Source organism: Schistocerca piceifrons, chromosome 1 (assembly GCF_021461385.2).
Source record: "Schistocerca piceifrons isolate TAMUIC-IGC-003096 chromosome 1, iqSchPice1.1, whole genome shotgun sequence".
Classification (NCBI taxonomy): Eukaryota; Metazoa; Arthropoda; class Insecta; order Orthoptera; family Acrididae; genus Schistocerca; species Schistocerca piceifrons.
Genome location: NC_060138.1, coordinates 201439385 through 201456210, shown reverse-complemented (window position 1 = coordinate 201456210; position 16826 = coordinate 201439385).

Here is a 16826-nt window from a genome sequence, read left to right as displayed (position 1 = left end):
CACACACACACACACACACACACACACACACACACACACACACACACAACAAAAAGAATTTACGTGTAATCCGAGGACATTGAACGAAATCTAGGAGCACTGTCGCTGGCATACAGTTTAGTTCCTTGTTGTATTCACTTGGAGGCAGGGTCGCCAACCGTAGCGGAAATCTGCAACGCTTAGCAGAGTTTCTTTACCTTCACGGCCTAGCGGCGAAATTCTACAACTATTAAAAATGTATAGATAATTTTAATACTTTGGTGATTTACAGATTAATACAGATTTAACATGTACTGTGCTTGTTACTTACAGTTTAATCTGCACGCTTTCATATTCTTTCGGAGATGAATCATCTGATGACATATGAGACGATGACATTTAAGATTTCACATACACTGAATGATGCCGCCGACAATTGGCAGTCGACTGTAATGAACGAAACTATAAATTAAAGCGCTAATTGACACACGAGACAATAAAAACATATTATTAAATCAATTCATTAGAACATGTCATGTGAACTGGACGTGTGTGAACTGGATATGGCAACATTAAAGGAATAAGGCTACTGAATAATAACTGCTACACCCAGCTGCTCAACAACACAGAAGATAACGGACTGCTGGGATGCACTTGCGCGAGATGAGAAAAAAATTGAGTAACAATTATTATGTGAAGAAATGGTTAAATAAAGTGATGACGACACAAAGCGAAATGCGTACTACAGTTCTAGGTGCAAAACGATGCAACTTCGTGAACTACTTCGGAAGCCTGAGACACAAGACAAACGTGAAAGCTATGGGTCGTACAAGAAGTATTTGCCACAAAGAAGATATTTTTTGATTCATACCAGTTAGACAATGGATACTACTATTGCACTATTATTGTCATTAAAGTTGTACTTTATGGATTTCAACTTTAAAGCCAGATTTCGAATCCATACCTTTTATAAACATAGATGCATGTACGTGCATATGTTCAACATCTCCTCCTAAACCACTGGATTGATTTCAGCCAAACATGGTACTTAGTGTCAGGCAACAATCGTTGTGTAGGTAAGAATCACCTACCCGTCATAGTTCAAGATGTATGGCGTCAAAAACGACGACATGTGTGAAGAACTGCAGCATTGTGCATGACGTTTAAATTTATTACTTCTTTACTACTGACTATACTCGCAACATATTTTGCAGACCGTATCCACATACACCGCTGAATGTGCCTACAAAATTATAACACTGTGTGGCACATACAGAGGCGGACAAAAGTATTCAGATACAGGTCACATGCGTATCTCACGGTCAATTGTGACTGATGCATACACGGAATTCGTATCTGCGTATGGGCCATAATGCAGGGAATATTTCGAAAGAGATCGACTGTGCAAATGTCACCGTACCCTCTACCTGGAACGATTAGTTCTGTGTTACCATCACTGGCGTGTGTTTCACTCGGGACAATAGTAATCAGACACAGCCTCGCTTGACCAAGTTAACCGCAGTCTGAAGGAACAACCCGGAGGCAACAAGCAGTCAGTGTACGCAAGGCAGCTGTTTTGTACTACAGGAAAGCACAGGTCTCGCCAAAAAAGACACTACAGGAAAGCACAGGTCTCGCCAAAAAAGACCAACGTAGCGAAATGACCCGTAAAGGTAGGGAAACGACAATGGGAGAGCGAAGGCTTATTGGCTGCATAGTGAGAGAAAATATTATGCAGAAATAGGTAACCGAAGCAGAGAAACAGCATTTAGTATCGTCCGGAAATGGAAAGAGGAAAAAACTCTCGTCAATCGCCCACGACAGAGGCGTCCTCAGAAACTCACGAACAGAGACAAGAGGAAGATCGAATGGTGAAAAACGACCCGCGAACAACGGCCCCTGCTATGGCTACAGAACTGGCAGGAGGCATTCGTACCAAAGTTAGTGTCAGAAAAGTGGGCAGATGCCTGAACAGTGCTAGGTACAATGCCAGAGTGCAAAGGCGCGAATCGTTCGTCAGTAAGTGTAATGCAAAAAAGCGGATGGTTGTTGCAGAAGAATTTTGTTCGCAAGGATGTGAACTTCTGGGATAAGATACTGTGAAGTGATGAATGCAAATTTACTTTGAGCCGCGTGGATGGCCGCAATTTAGTGTGGCGTCAAGTAAACACAGAGTGGGAGCCCAAAAAGATGCAAACAACCATCAAACATGGAGACGACAGTGTGATGGAATGCATGTCTTCCAGAGGTGTTGGCGAGCTTGTCTTTATTGAAGGCATCATGGAAAAATTAGTCTATCTCGACATACTCAGCCACCGGAATGGCCGAGCGGTTCTACGCGCTCCAGTCTGGAATCGCGCGACCGCTACGGTCGCAGGTCGAATCCTGCCTTGGGCATGGATGTGTGTGATGTCCTTAGGTTTAAGTAGTTCTAAGTTCTAGGGGACTGATGACCTCAGATGTTAAGTCCCATAGTGCTTGGAGCCATTTGAACCATTTTTGATATACTCAAACAAAATCTGACGAAAAGTGCTGCGAAGTTCGATCTCGGATGTGACATCTATTTCCAGCAACAAATCTTAAGCATACGGCGGAAATGGTCAAAATGTGGATACTATAGACCACGCCTCATCACCTCATTACACCACCGCAGTCTCCGGACCTCAGTCTCATCGAAAACATTTGGAATGAACTGAAAACGAGACTACACAAACGACATGTGAGCAGTTTGACACGTTTTCTTGCACTGATAGAAGAAGAATCTACATCTACATCATGGATACTCTGCAAATCACATTTTAGTGCCTGGCCGATGGTTCATCGAACTACCTTCACAATTCTCTATTATTCCAGTCTCATATAGCGCACATACGAGCTCTGATTTCCCTTATTTTATCGTGATGATCGTTCCTCCCTATGTAGGTCGGTGTCGACAAAATACTTTCGCATTCGGAGGAGAAAGTTGGAGACTGGAATTTCGTGAGAAGATACTGTCGCAACGAAAAACGCCTTTCTTTTAATCATGTCCAGCCAAAATCCTGTATTACACTCCTGGAAATTGAAATAAGAACACCGTGAATTCATTGTCCCAGGAAGGGGAAACTTTATTGACACATTCCTGGGGTCAGATACATCACATGATCACACTGACAGAACCACAGGCACATAGGCACAGGCAACAGAGCATGCACAATGTCGGCACTAGTACAGTGTATATCCACCTTTCGCAGCAATGCAGGCTGCTATTCTCCCATGGAGACGATCGTAGAGATGCTGGATGTAGTCCTGTGGAACGGCTTGCCATGCCATTTCCGCCTGGCGCCTCAGTTGGACCAGCGTTCGTGCTGGACGTGCAGACCGCGTGAGACGACGCTTCATCCAGTCCCAAACATGCTCAGTGGGGGACAGATCCGGAGATCTTGCTGGCCAGGGTAGTTGACTTACACCTTCTAGAGCACGTTGGGTGGCACGGGATACATGCGGACGTGCATTGTCCTGTTGGAACAGCAAGTTCCCTTGCCGGTGTAGGAATGGTAGAACGATGGGTTCGATGACGGTTTGGATGTACCGTTCACTATTCAGTGTCCCCTCGACGATCACCAGTGGTGTACGGCCAGTGTAGGAGATCGCTCCCCACACCATGATGCCGGGTGTTGGCCCTGTGTGCCTCGGTCGTATGCAGTCCTGATTGTGGCGCTCACCTGCACGGCGCCAAACACGCATACGACCATCATTGGCACCAAGACAGAAGCAACTCTCATCGCTGAAGACGACACGTCTCCATTCGTCCCTCCATTCACGCCTGTCGCGACACCACTGGAGGCGGGCTGCACGATGTTGGGGCGTGAGCGGAAGACGGCCTAACGGTGTGCGGGACCGTAGCCCAGCTTCATGGAGACGGTTGCGAATGGTCCTCGCCGATACCCCAGGAGCAACAGTGTCCCTAATTTGCTGGGAAGTGGCGGTGCGGTCCCATACGGCACTGCGTAGGATCCTACGGTCTTGGCGTGCATCCGTGCGTCGCTGCGGTCCGGTCCCAGGTCGACGGGCACGTGCACCTTCCGCCGACCACTGGCGACAACATCGATGTACTGTGGAGACCTCACGCCCCACGTGTTGAGCAATTCGGCGGTACGTCCACCCGGCCTCCCGCATGCCCACTATACGCCGTCGCTCAAAGTCCGTCAACTGCACATACGGTTCACGTCCACGCTGTCGCAGCATGCTACCAGTGTTAAAGACTGCGATGGAGCTCCGTATGCCACGGCAAACTGGCTGACACTGACGGCGGCGGTGCACAAATGCTGCGCAGCTAGCGCCATTCGACGGCCAACACCGCGGTTCCTGGTGTGTCCGCTGTGCCGTGCGTGTGATCATTGCTTGTACAGCCCTCTCGCAGTGTCCGGAGCAAGTATGGTAGGTCTGACACACCGGTGTCAATGTGTTCTTTTTTCCGTTTCCAGGAGTGTATTTCTGTGACACTCGTCCCGTATTTCGCGATAGCAAAAAAAAGAAAACATGCTGCCTTTCTTTGAACTTTTTCGATGTACTCCGTCAGTCCTATCTGGTAAGGATCCCACACTGCGCAGCAGAGGACGGACAAGCGTAGTGTAGGCAGTCTCCTTAGTAGGTCTGTTACATTTTCTAAGTGTCCTGCCAATAAAACGCAAACTTTGGTTAGCCTTCCCCACAACATTTTCTATGTGTTTCTTCTAATTTAAGTTATTTGTAATTGTAATACCTAGGTATTTAGTTGAATTTACGGCTTTTAGATTAGACTGATTTACCGTGTAACTAAAGTTTGAGTTCCTTTTAGCACTCATGTGGATGACCTCACACTTTTCGTTATTTGGGGTCAACTGCCTCTTCTCTCACCATTCAGATATTTTTTTCTAAATCGTTTTGCAGTTTGTTTTAATCTTCTGATGACTTTCTTAGTCGATCAACGACAGCGTCATCTGCAAACAACCGAGGACGGCTGCTCAGATTGTCTCCCAAATCGTTTATAGAGATAAGGAACAGAAAAAGGCATATGACACTACCTTGGGAAACGTCAAAAATCAATTCCGTTTTACTCGATGACTTTGCGTCAATTACTACGAACTGTGACATCTCTGACAGGAAATCACAAATCCAGTCACATAACTGAGACGATATTCCATAAGCACGCAATTTCACTACGAGCCGCTTGTGTGGTACAGTGTCAAAAGCGTTCCGGAATCGATCTGAAATCCCTTGTCAATAGCACTCAGCACTTCATGTGAATAAAGAGCTAGTTGTGTTTCACAAGAAAGATATTTTCTAAACCCATGTTGACTGTGTGAATATCGGTTCGGATATAACGAAAAAGGTTGTTTACTCCATGCCACAAAGACTGAGGGCTGTAATAGAGAGAAAGGGACGCATTACCAAATACTGACTGCTGAGTGTCTGATTATTTTTGCCCATTGTATATTTCGATTTTCTTTCTTTTTTACATAAGGCGTGTTTTGTTACTTGTTCTGCACACATTCAGCTTGACACGTGTATTACACGTTTCTAAAGAATAAGATATGAGTTTTGAGTTAAAAACACATTTAAGGTTTACTTCTTTGATTACTCCCAGTGTCTGAAGACTTTTGTTTGCCTCTGCAGAGCACGAGATATGCCGTCATAAATACTGATGTGCGTGAAAAGCCGCGACATCATGGATGACGTTTAAATGCATTTATTCCTTACCACTAAGACCCTTCTACTGCCGAGTCAACGGCAGGAAATCTCTAAAACTGGCCGCGCTTTTGACAGCTGTCAACAGCCAAGTGCAAACGGCTGTAAGCGAAAACGGCTATGAAGAAGCGTTGCTATAGATATGTTTACAAAATGGCGTTGTAACTCCTGGATATCTAACTAAAAATATAGATTATAATCATGTTATGAGTGAAATAACCCTTACAGAGAATTTGTATTTTGCATACTATTTTGCTTAATTTTGATACTGTGCTTATACATTTGTATGTTACGCATATTTCCATGTATGTTTCACAATTTCAACGATGTTTTCACAAATAGGTGACGATGATTTTTTTTTTCAGTATTACAATAAAAAAGTTCATTTTTTTGTTTTCGTTTCTAAAAGAAAATTTCAAAATGAATACCTGGGAATTGCTGAGTTTCTCAGTTAGTATAAGACTTTGCATAGGAATACAGAACACATTAATATTATTTATGTCAATGTTGGAGGAGCTCATTGTTACAGTATATTATTTAGTTTTCAGATATTTAAACCAATGGAGGACAAGAGTATGTTTGCATTGGTTGATATAATATTCAGTTTGTTAGTTGCAGCTTATAAATTCAGTTTCATTTCAGTGCAGCATATTGTAGAGACACACAAACTGAGTTACGAGGATTCAACTACTGCAAAAATCCTAACGTGTTGTTGAATACGTTGCTGTGGAGGAACAATGCTGAGAGCTATAGTGAGAGAGTCAAAGAGAAATTCATGCTAGTTTGTGTGAAATTTTACAAAATGTATGTTAGTGATACCTACAAGAGGTTTTTAGTAAAACATCAGTTTATACAAGAACATGTCATTTGTGAATCCAAAAATTGCCCTAGTCCTGATACGAAGTATGTGATATATTATACCTTAATGAGAAGTATGAAAGGAACGTCGATGAACACGAAGCCGTAGAGGGTTAAACAGACTCAAGATGTACTTTACTAATAACAGAAAAAGAGACGTTAGGCACGAAGAATAGCGTCGAATGCTTCAGGGCACTAGCTGAAACAGAAAGTTTGCCAAAGTAGAAAAAATAATACTAGTTGAATGCAGATGTCGGATGAGCTTGCTCCATAATGGCAGACATTAAAACTAAAAAACATAATAGGCTAAACCAGAAACACTAAATGACTTGTTACGAATACGACTGGACAAGCAGACCAAGTCCATTGTCGTATTGCGTACCCAATTACTGACGAAAATATCCCTAAGTTTGAAAAGTGTATGTATCAGCTCTCTAACAGTCGAACAGATATTGGAATCGTCTGACCATGAAATATAGCGGTAGTAAATCAATAAGCAAATTGAAATAGTCTTCGAATAGCTCAATGGTGTAGCTCACACCTTCATTACAGTAGTTTCACTAAAGATTGTATCTTCTTAAATTTGATTCGTGACTGACAACTAAAGATGATAAAATGTTGTGTTGAACAAAATATATACAACATATATTTATAGCCAGAAAGAATTCTAGCAGTCAATTTTATCCAACCTTCTTTCCTCACTAAGGGCGAGATGTTGGTCAGTTTAAATGTCTATGACCCTAATGTTTTAAAGAAGATAAAAACCCCAGAATATCCTAGAACTGAATTCAACTACCACAAGATGACCAAAATATTACTACATTTACAGGTTCATACATTTCACTGCCATTTTAAGAAACATCCAGACATTTCACACATAAAGCTAACAAAACCCCCTTTCAATTTCCGCATACCTTCACGGTTTCAGACCCATATAAAAAGGAAAGTACTTGTTACGTCAAACTACAATTACTAAGCTAACACCGACCTTGTGAATGATGCGTGATGGTCAAGTTCATCACCGTCGCCCTAGGTGTTGCTGACCGTCAGATGGCCTGGTATGGAATATGCTTGTTTATAGTTTAAGGTCTTTATTTAGCCTATATATCGTCATCAAAAATGGAAAACTCAGTTGGAAATAACGTACCAGGTTACTGCCGTCTAGCGAAACTTTTCGCGTTACAAAATCCAAAAGACAGTGTAACTGTAGGAAGGACTAGGGAAAAGACAAGAATGAAATATGAAGCCGCAATGAGCAAGCGGGAAGTTTTCCCCAAAATGCTGTTTTGTCAAATAATGACACTGTTGTAGAACTGCGGCTGTTCTGTGATTCGGAATGTTTGTTGCCTACAGCAGTAACCAGCTACAATTTGGCTGTGGTTCATTTTAATCAAAAGGTACCATTGCCAGTTCGGAATTTATACACTCCTCTTCAGACGGCTTGTGTAATTTTTTATAAAAACACGCGATATATTGGTGGGCTGCCATGAAATAACAGCCTGGAACATTTGTTTTCAGTTTTCCTCCGACGTAAAACATTCCAATTCAACTTCGTTTTCACATTCACTCAGTGGTACTCAGTATTATTCACGTTCTTTCAACACAAATTACACTACCTGACAAAGAAGTGCAGCATCCAGAAGACACCGACGGATATGGAAACGATTACACTGAGGTGACAAAATTCATGGGATAGCAATACGCAAATATACAAATGGTATAGCGTACACAAAGTTTAAAAGGGCAGAGCATTGTCGGAGCTGTCATTTGTACGCGGGAGATTCTTGTGGAAAAATTTCCGACGTGATTATGGCCGCACGATGGGAATAAACAGACTTTTATCGCGGAACGGTAGTTGGAGCTGAACGCATTCAATATTTCGAGATTGACAGTGTCAAGAGTATGCTGAGGGTATCAAATTTCAGGCATTACATCTCGCTACGGACAATGCAGAGGCCGACGGCCTTCAATTAACGACCGAGGGCAGCGGCGTTTGCGTAGTGTTGTCAGTGCTAATAGACAAGCAACAATGCCTGGAGTAACCACAGATATCAATGTGGGACGTACGACGAACATATCTTTAGGACAGTGCGGCGAAATTTGGCGTTAATGGGCTGTGGCAGCAGACGACCGACGCGAGTGCCTTTGCTAACAGCCCGACATCGCCTGTAGTGTCGGAAGTTCCAAGCGGCTTTTCGCGGATGATGCTGTAGTATACAGAGAAGTTGGAGTATTAGAAAATTGCAGCGAGATGCAGGAAGATCTGCAGCGGATAGGCACTTGGTGCAGGGAGTGGCACTGACCATTAACATAGATAAATGTTATGTATTGCGAATACATAGAAAGAAAGATCCTTTATTGTACGATTATATGATAGCGGAACAAACACTGGTAGCAGTTACTTCTGTAAAATATCTGGGAGTATGCGTACGGAACGATTTGAAGTGGAATGATCATATAGAATTAATTGTTGGTAAGGCGGGTGCCAGGTTGAGATTTCTTGGGAGAGTCCTTAGAAAATGTAGTCCATCAACAAAGGAGGTGGCTTACAAAACGCTCGTTCGATCTATACTTGAGTATTGCTCATCAGTGTGGGATCCGTACCAGGTCGGGTTGACAGAGGAGATTGAGAAGATCGAAAGAAGAGCGGCGCGCTTCGTCACAGGGTTATTTGGTAAGCGAGATGGCGTTACGGAGATATTTAGCAAACTCGAGTCTCAGACTCTGCAAGAAAGGCGCTCTGCATCGCGTGTAGCTTGCTGTCCAGGTTTCGAGAGGGTGCGTTTCTGGATGAGGTATCGAATATATTGCTTCCCCCGACTTATACCTCCCGAGGAGATCACGAATGTAAAATTAGAGAGATTCGAGCGCGCACAGAGGCTTTCCGGCAGTCGTTCTTCCCGCGAACCACACGCGACTGGAGCATGGGGTAATGCAGTGGCACGTAAAGTGCCCTCCGCCTCACACCGTTGGGTGGCTTGCGGAGTATAAATGTAGATGTAGATGCAGTGCCTCTCCTGGGCACGTAACCGAATGGGCTGGAGCCTAGACGACTCGAAACCCGTGGCCTGGTCAGATGAGTCCCGATTTCTGTTGCTAAGAGCTAATTAATGGTTAGGTTCGATTGTGGGCTGTGTTTACATGGAATGTACTGGATCTCCTGGATGTTCAGCTGCTTCGAGATTGCTGGACATGCATTCTATCGAACATTTATGGGACACAATCGAGAGATCGGTTTGTCTACAAAATCCTGCGCCGGCAACACTTTCGCAATTATGGACGGCTGCATGGCTCAATATTCCTGCAGGGGACTTCCAACGACTTCTTGAGCCCACGCCACGTCAAAGTTCTGCACTCCGAGCAAAAGGAGATCCGACGCGATATTAAAAGGCATCCCATGACATTTGTCACATCGGTATAGAGATGCAATTGTCTGACAGGCAGAACGACCACCAGAGGGCACTAGTGTCGGTCGTGTTTAGTATTGTGCCAGACCAGCTACATTAGTTAATGGGCGTGGGCAACGTCACGTGGTTGTTCACTGTGAAGGACATGGAGATGCCGTGTGCGACCACATTATCAGCACCAGTCAGTTTGAAGGGGCCACAGTGTGAATCTCTGTGTGGTCTGCTTTTCGAATCGTGCAGTATCCAGATTTGTGGTTCTACTGGATGTGAAACTGGCCCCGTGCTGAGTGGCATAGGCACTTGATGACAGACTCGTCGTCCTGGTTTCGGTTGACCACGTCTCACAACCATGAGGGAGGATCGTCACATTGTGTACCAAGCACTTCGTAATCCATTCACATCTGCGCCTACCACCAGAGAAGTCACGATCTCCCAGCAAAGTTCTACTTCGGAGACTAGAGTCAAGGAGGTTAGAAATTATGGAGATTCTCTAACGCCGTAAATGTGCTGCCAGCGATTTCTGCACTCCGCTATATTGTGGAGATAAAAACATTGTGAGCAGCGTAGCTGTATGGCTGTGTTGTTCTTCGAAATTATAACGTAAATATGCGAAGAGATAGTTGCTTGTGTTGCGTACGGATGTACAAACTGAAGCGGTAAGTAAGGTGTCACTTTGTGCAGGTAAATACACTACTGGCCATTAAAATTGCTACACCACGAAGATGACGTACTACAGACGCGAAATTTAACCGACAGGAAGAAGATGCTGCGATATGCAAATGATAAGCTTTTCAGAGCATTCACACAAGGCTGGCGCCGGTGGCGACACCTACAACGTGCTGACATGAGGAAAGTTTCCAACCGATTTCTCATCCACAAACAGCAGTTGACCGGCGTTGCCTGGTGAAACGATATTGTGATGCCTCGTGTAAGGAGGAGAAATGCGTACCACCACATTTCCGACTTTGATAAAGGTCGGATTGTAGCCTATCGCGATTGCGGTTTATCGTATCGCGACATTGCTGCTCCCGTTAGTCGAGATCCAATGACTGTTAGCAGAATATGGAATCAGTGGGTTCAGGAGGGTGATACGGAACGCCGTGCTAGATCCCAACAGCCTCGTACCAATAGCAGTCGAGATGACAGGCATCTTATCCGCATGGCTGTAACGGATCTTGCAGCCACGTCTCGATCCCTAAGTCAACAGATGGGGACGTTTGCAAGACAACAACCATCTGCACGAACCCAGTTCGGAGACCATGGCTGCGGTTACCCTTGACGCTGCATCACAGACAGGAGCGCCTGCGATGGTGTACTGAACGACGAACCTGGGTGCACGAATGGCAAAACGTCATTTTTTCGGATGAATTCAGGTTCTGTTTACAGCATCATGATGGCAGCATCCTTGTTTGGCGACATCGCGGTGAACGCACATTGGAAGCGCGTATTCGTCATCGCCATACTGGCGTATCACCCGGCGTGATGGTATGGGGTGCCATTCGTTACACGTCTCGGTCACCTCTTGTTCCCATTGACGGCACTTTGAACAGTGGACGTTACATTTCAGATGTGTTACGACTCGTGGCTCTACCCTTCATTCGTTCCCAATGAAACCCTAAATTTCAGCAGGATAATGCACGACCGCATGTTGCAGGTCCTGTACAGGCCTTTCGGGATATAGCAAATGTTTGACTGCTGCCCTGGCCAGCACATTCTCCAGATCTCTCACCAACTGAAAACGTCTGGTCAGTGGTGACCGATCAACCGGTTCGTCACAATACGCCAGTCACTACTCTTGATGAACTATGGTATCGTGTTGAAGCTGCATGGGCAGCTGTACCTGTACACGCCATCCGAGCTCTGTTTGACTCAATTCCCAGACGTATCAAGACCGTCATTATGGCCAGAGGTGGTTGTTCTGGGTACTGATTTCTCAGGATCTATGCACCCAAATTGCGTGAAAATGTAATCACATGTAAGTTCTAGTATAATACATTTGCCCAATGAATACCCGTTTATCATCAGCATTTCTTCTTGGTGTAGCAATTTTAATGGCCAGTAGTATACTTTAGCTAAACTTGTAGTTTAGTTTCAATGTGGCCAATTCGTTTCGTTGTTTACACTCACTGGCTTCAAAACTTCATGTTTACAATATGTTGGTTCACGAACGATAGCGCATGAAAAGCGTCTGGATCAGGCCAATGAGTCGAAAACACGAGTAACAAACAATATATAGCACACTACGTTCTCATCCTCTGTAAAGCTGATACGGATCGAACTTCGACGTCAGGTGTTCGCATCTCAACATTTTTCATACATACAGAATGTAAGTTGCACCAATGATTGTAATGTGTTAGTAGTGTATGATAACTATTTATTTAACAGAATTTGATGTTAGACTTGTTTTCGTTTGGTACTGACAGCTCGTTTCACAGATGCTGTCCATGCATTATATATCTTACTTCAGTGTTTACCTATGAGATAACACAGTGAGTTGTAATTTGGCAACAAATCATTAACATACAATTTTTGTCACGCGAGTTCCTTATTTTGTACATATATTGTGCTCTTTGCTAAGTGTTACATCGGAATGTCTTTTTTCTTTTTCTTTTCGGGAACTTCTATTCCTGAAAGTAGTAACAGTTTCTGTGCATAAAAAAAACATGAGATGTAACGCTAATCTTTATGCACTTGTTTGTTTTTGTAGTGTTCCCGAAACATACTCCCATCAGTCCAGCCATACCGTCTCATGATACTGCTGTTTGTATGAAGGGAATGTGGAACATTCTGTGTGAACTACACATGCAGTACAGGAGGAGTACCTTTCTTCAGCAGACAAACTATCACCTACAACAGCGGAACAGTAATTTGAATGACGTTATGACGGCGTTACAAAAGAACAACTAGAGATATGAAGAGACCATTTCACTGCTTAGGAGTGTGTCAGGTGGAAATGAAAAGTGATCATCTCACTGTGGCAACACAACATGTTCTGTATTTCCTACGGAAATTGTGATATTTCATGGTCTATTATGGCTCATGTAGTGAGAATGCTGAAAATGTTTGACCCGACAAATAAAGCTAGACGCAAGCTGTCCTTACAGTGAACTAGGTTTCTGATAAAGTACATTGTTAGCAAGTTTTAAGCTTCTGGATCTGACAAAAGTGACAGGAATACCGTTTTGTTGTAAATAAAATGATTATGTAAGGGGATAACTTATTTGTTGTTGAAATTCCCTTTATAGTACACACAAGTGAATGAATGTGCAATAGTGATTGTAATGTAAGTTAAAAATCATAACTGAAATGTATATTCCTGATGGTGCGAGACTGTGAAACGAAATTGGTAATGTACAGAATGACACTAATGTTCTTAGAAGGGGTGGAGGAATGTCTCTGAGAGAGGTAGAGGTTCTACCTGACACTGAATGTACGTCTTTCACTTTAACAGGATTGCTGAAATGCACCTAAGCTTAAACAATTTTCATATGACGTGGTGTTCTTCCGACAAAAAAAGCACCATAGTTAGTTGCACCGCATGGCGGCTAAATTTCAGCAGTAGAAACAGTGTTGCTCACAGGAAAACCTCCCCAACAGCAAACCACCGAAACGAACCACCACAACAAGAATGGACGTGGCTTGGGTAGTTGAAACCACTACTCAACTTTGACGTCCTGGGTCGGTGAACCACGAAGCTCGTAGCTGTCGGACAGCTCCACACACGCTCCGACACTGCGCTGGGGCTGTCAGCGGACCCAGCCGACTGCACCGCGCGGAGATAACTTCCCTGGTCCGCAACAACCGACCGACTGCCATCAGAATGCAGAGAATATAGTAACTAAGCACACAAGAAGACAAATCGGGAGTCGATGCATACACACACAGCCGACTCATGAACGATCGGCGAACCAAAACGCGTCGTCCGGTAGGACCACCGACCAACGATCCACCAAGACCCTGGCCCAGCTCAAGTGAAGTGTGGCGGCAATGGTCGGGCGAGCCATGTCGACGCAGACCTCACTGTTGCTCCAACCCGTCTCCACCAGTGCCGCATTGCAACTCCCTGACTGGCAGGTCTGGACTGCGCTCCAGACGCGTTCCAACTGACTGGCCGTCCGAACTCGCGACCCGAACTTCCATCCCACAGACAACGACCGGGAAGTAATAGTAGTCGAACAAAGATGCTACGAGAGGGGATATATCGATACGCGCTGCTAGCACTAGTCACGGTCAGGCAAAGCAGCAACTCAGTGACAGTAGTAATTTAAATTAACGTAGTGAGGTCGAAATACGTTAAAACCAGGGTGTAAAATACATTATGGCGGAAACACGAGCCACGCACGGCTCAGAGATGATTTATATACTTCTGCAGTGTCATGAAAACCATTTCCCTTTAGTTACATACATTTACTCAATCGTCCATTTCCATAACTATAAGCAGAGTAAAAAGCAATTAATCAACCAAGTTCAAGGGAAAAGAAAATTAGTCACCCCTAGAGAAATCCTTACACACAACAGGTCCATCACATCCAGGTTAAGCCCCTTTCTGAGGATTTCATCTCGCAATTCCACCAAATTGTGAGGATACTAATGCCGGCGTTTTACCCTGTGTTTCAACATGTCCCGTATTTTTTCTACGACGTGCAAGTCAGGTGATTTTACAGGCCTATTGAGGTCTAATAGTGCGAGGAAGTGTTCAAAAAACCAGCCACATTCTTTCAGTCCAATGATGTTGTCGTCTTGAAAAATAGGGTTTATCCATACCATACTCACCAAGCAGATCTTGACTGAAACGCAACACCTGATCATTCATAATGTTTAAACAAACATACTGATTCATGTTACTCGTCTCCTCAGTGAGCAGCCCAATTTATGACAAGGAAACAACCCAAAAACATCGCAGACCCACCTCCAACTTGAACCTGACCTAGCACACATTCAGGAGATTAAATGCTTCATGTGGCCTTCGGTGCACTCTACAACGTCCGCTACTTGAATATAGGCAAAAACGTACTACGTCAGACCACATTACGTATCTCAAATCAGTTACTGTTCACATTCAATGATTTCTAGCCCGTTGAAAATGCGCAGCTTTATGTTCCTGTGAGAATAATTGTCTCTTGCAATATGACCGACTCCAAATGTCCAATGAAGTTCCCGTCCCAATGCTCTCTCGCTAACATGTTTGGTTGGAGCTTTATTCACTGCCTGTAGCAATTCCTGTCAGATTTGGAAGCGATTTTGATTTACAAATCGTGAAACACGTCTCTGGTCCCTCTGTCAGGATTCTTTTCCGATCGCATTCTGACGTGTTTCGTCTTCGTATTACACCACTGTTTGTAGAGACTTCGAACTGTCCATCACGAAACAGCAACAAATTTAACAACTTCACACATCGTATGGCCTGGCTACGACCAAACACGATTGCCCCTTTTTTGCCACTCTGTCACATACTTACATTTACCCATGTTCCCATACAATGTCGTCTTGAAACATAAATGTCTCACTCATCGCTACTTTCTTATTCTCAAGTAGAGGCAGCGGTTGAGCGCGTGACTCGACCGCTGTGCCATATGTAGAGGCTTGATTTTTTGTCCGTTGAGGTTATATGTGGAAAATGCCTACTCTTACTGCAGAAAATAGAGTATAACCATTTGCTTTTATTGAAATATGTACGGACGTTCTCTTACATCCATCTCCCTTCATATCTTCGTCTTTTTCTTCTTCTTCAGTTATGTTACTAGGCAAGCAAGCTTAATGCGAAACGAATTGTGAATTTGTTTTCATATGACGGAGAAGTGGCGTCATGTCGTAAGACTAGAGGCTGTAAGCCATACGACATTGTTTTTATGAATCGTGTAGTCTCAAGGCTAGTTACGTGATCAAGTGCACTGCTCATACATGTCTGCATTTGTAGAGTGTATATGCAGAGGAATACAGGCACCTTATAACAAACGAAGAAAAGGTCGCTCTCTTATATACAGTTTGCAGAGCAGCACATACACTCCTGGAAATTGAAATAAGAACACCATGAATTCATTGTCCCAGGAAGGGGAAACTTTATTGACACATTCCTGGGGTCAGATACATCACATGATCACACTGACAGAACCACAGGCACATAGACACAGGCAACAGAGCATGCACAATATCGGCACTAGTACAGTGTATATCCACCTTTCGCAGCAATGTAGGTTGCTATTCTCCCATGGAGACGATCGTAGAGATGCTGGATGTAGTCCTGTGGAACGGCTTGCCATGCCATTTCCACCTGGCGCCTCAGTTGGACCAGCGTTCGTGCTGGACGTGCAGACCGCGTGAGACGACGCTTCATCCAGTCCCAAACATGCTCAATGGGGGACAGATCCGGAGATCTTGCTGGCCAGGGTAGTTGACTTACACCTTCTAGAGCACGTTGGGTGGCACGGGATACATGCGGACGTGCATTGTCCTGTTGGAACAGCAAGTTCCCTTGCCGGTCTAGGAATGGTAGAACGATGGGTTCGATGACGGTTTGGATGTACCGTGCACTATTCAGTGTCCCCTCGACGATCACCAGTGGTGTACGGCCAGTGTAGGAGATCGCTCCCCACACCATGATGCCGGGTGTTGGCCCTGTGTGCCTCGGTCGTATGCAGTCCTGATTGTGGCGCTCACCTGCACGGCGCCAAACACGCATACGACCATCATTGGCACCAAGGCAGAAGCGACTCTCATCGCTGAAGACGACACGTCTCCATTCGTCCCTCCATTCACGCCTGTCGCGACACCACTGGAGGCGGGCTGCACGATGTTGGGGCGTGAGCGGAAGACGGCCTAACGGTGTGCGGGACCGTAGCCCAGCTTCATGGAGACGGTTGCGAATGGTCCTCGCCG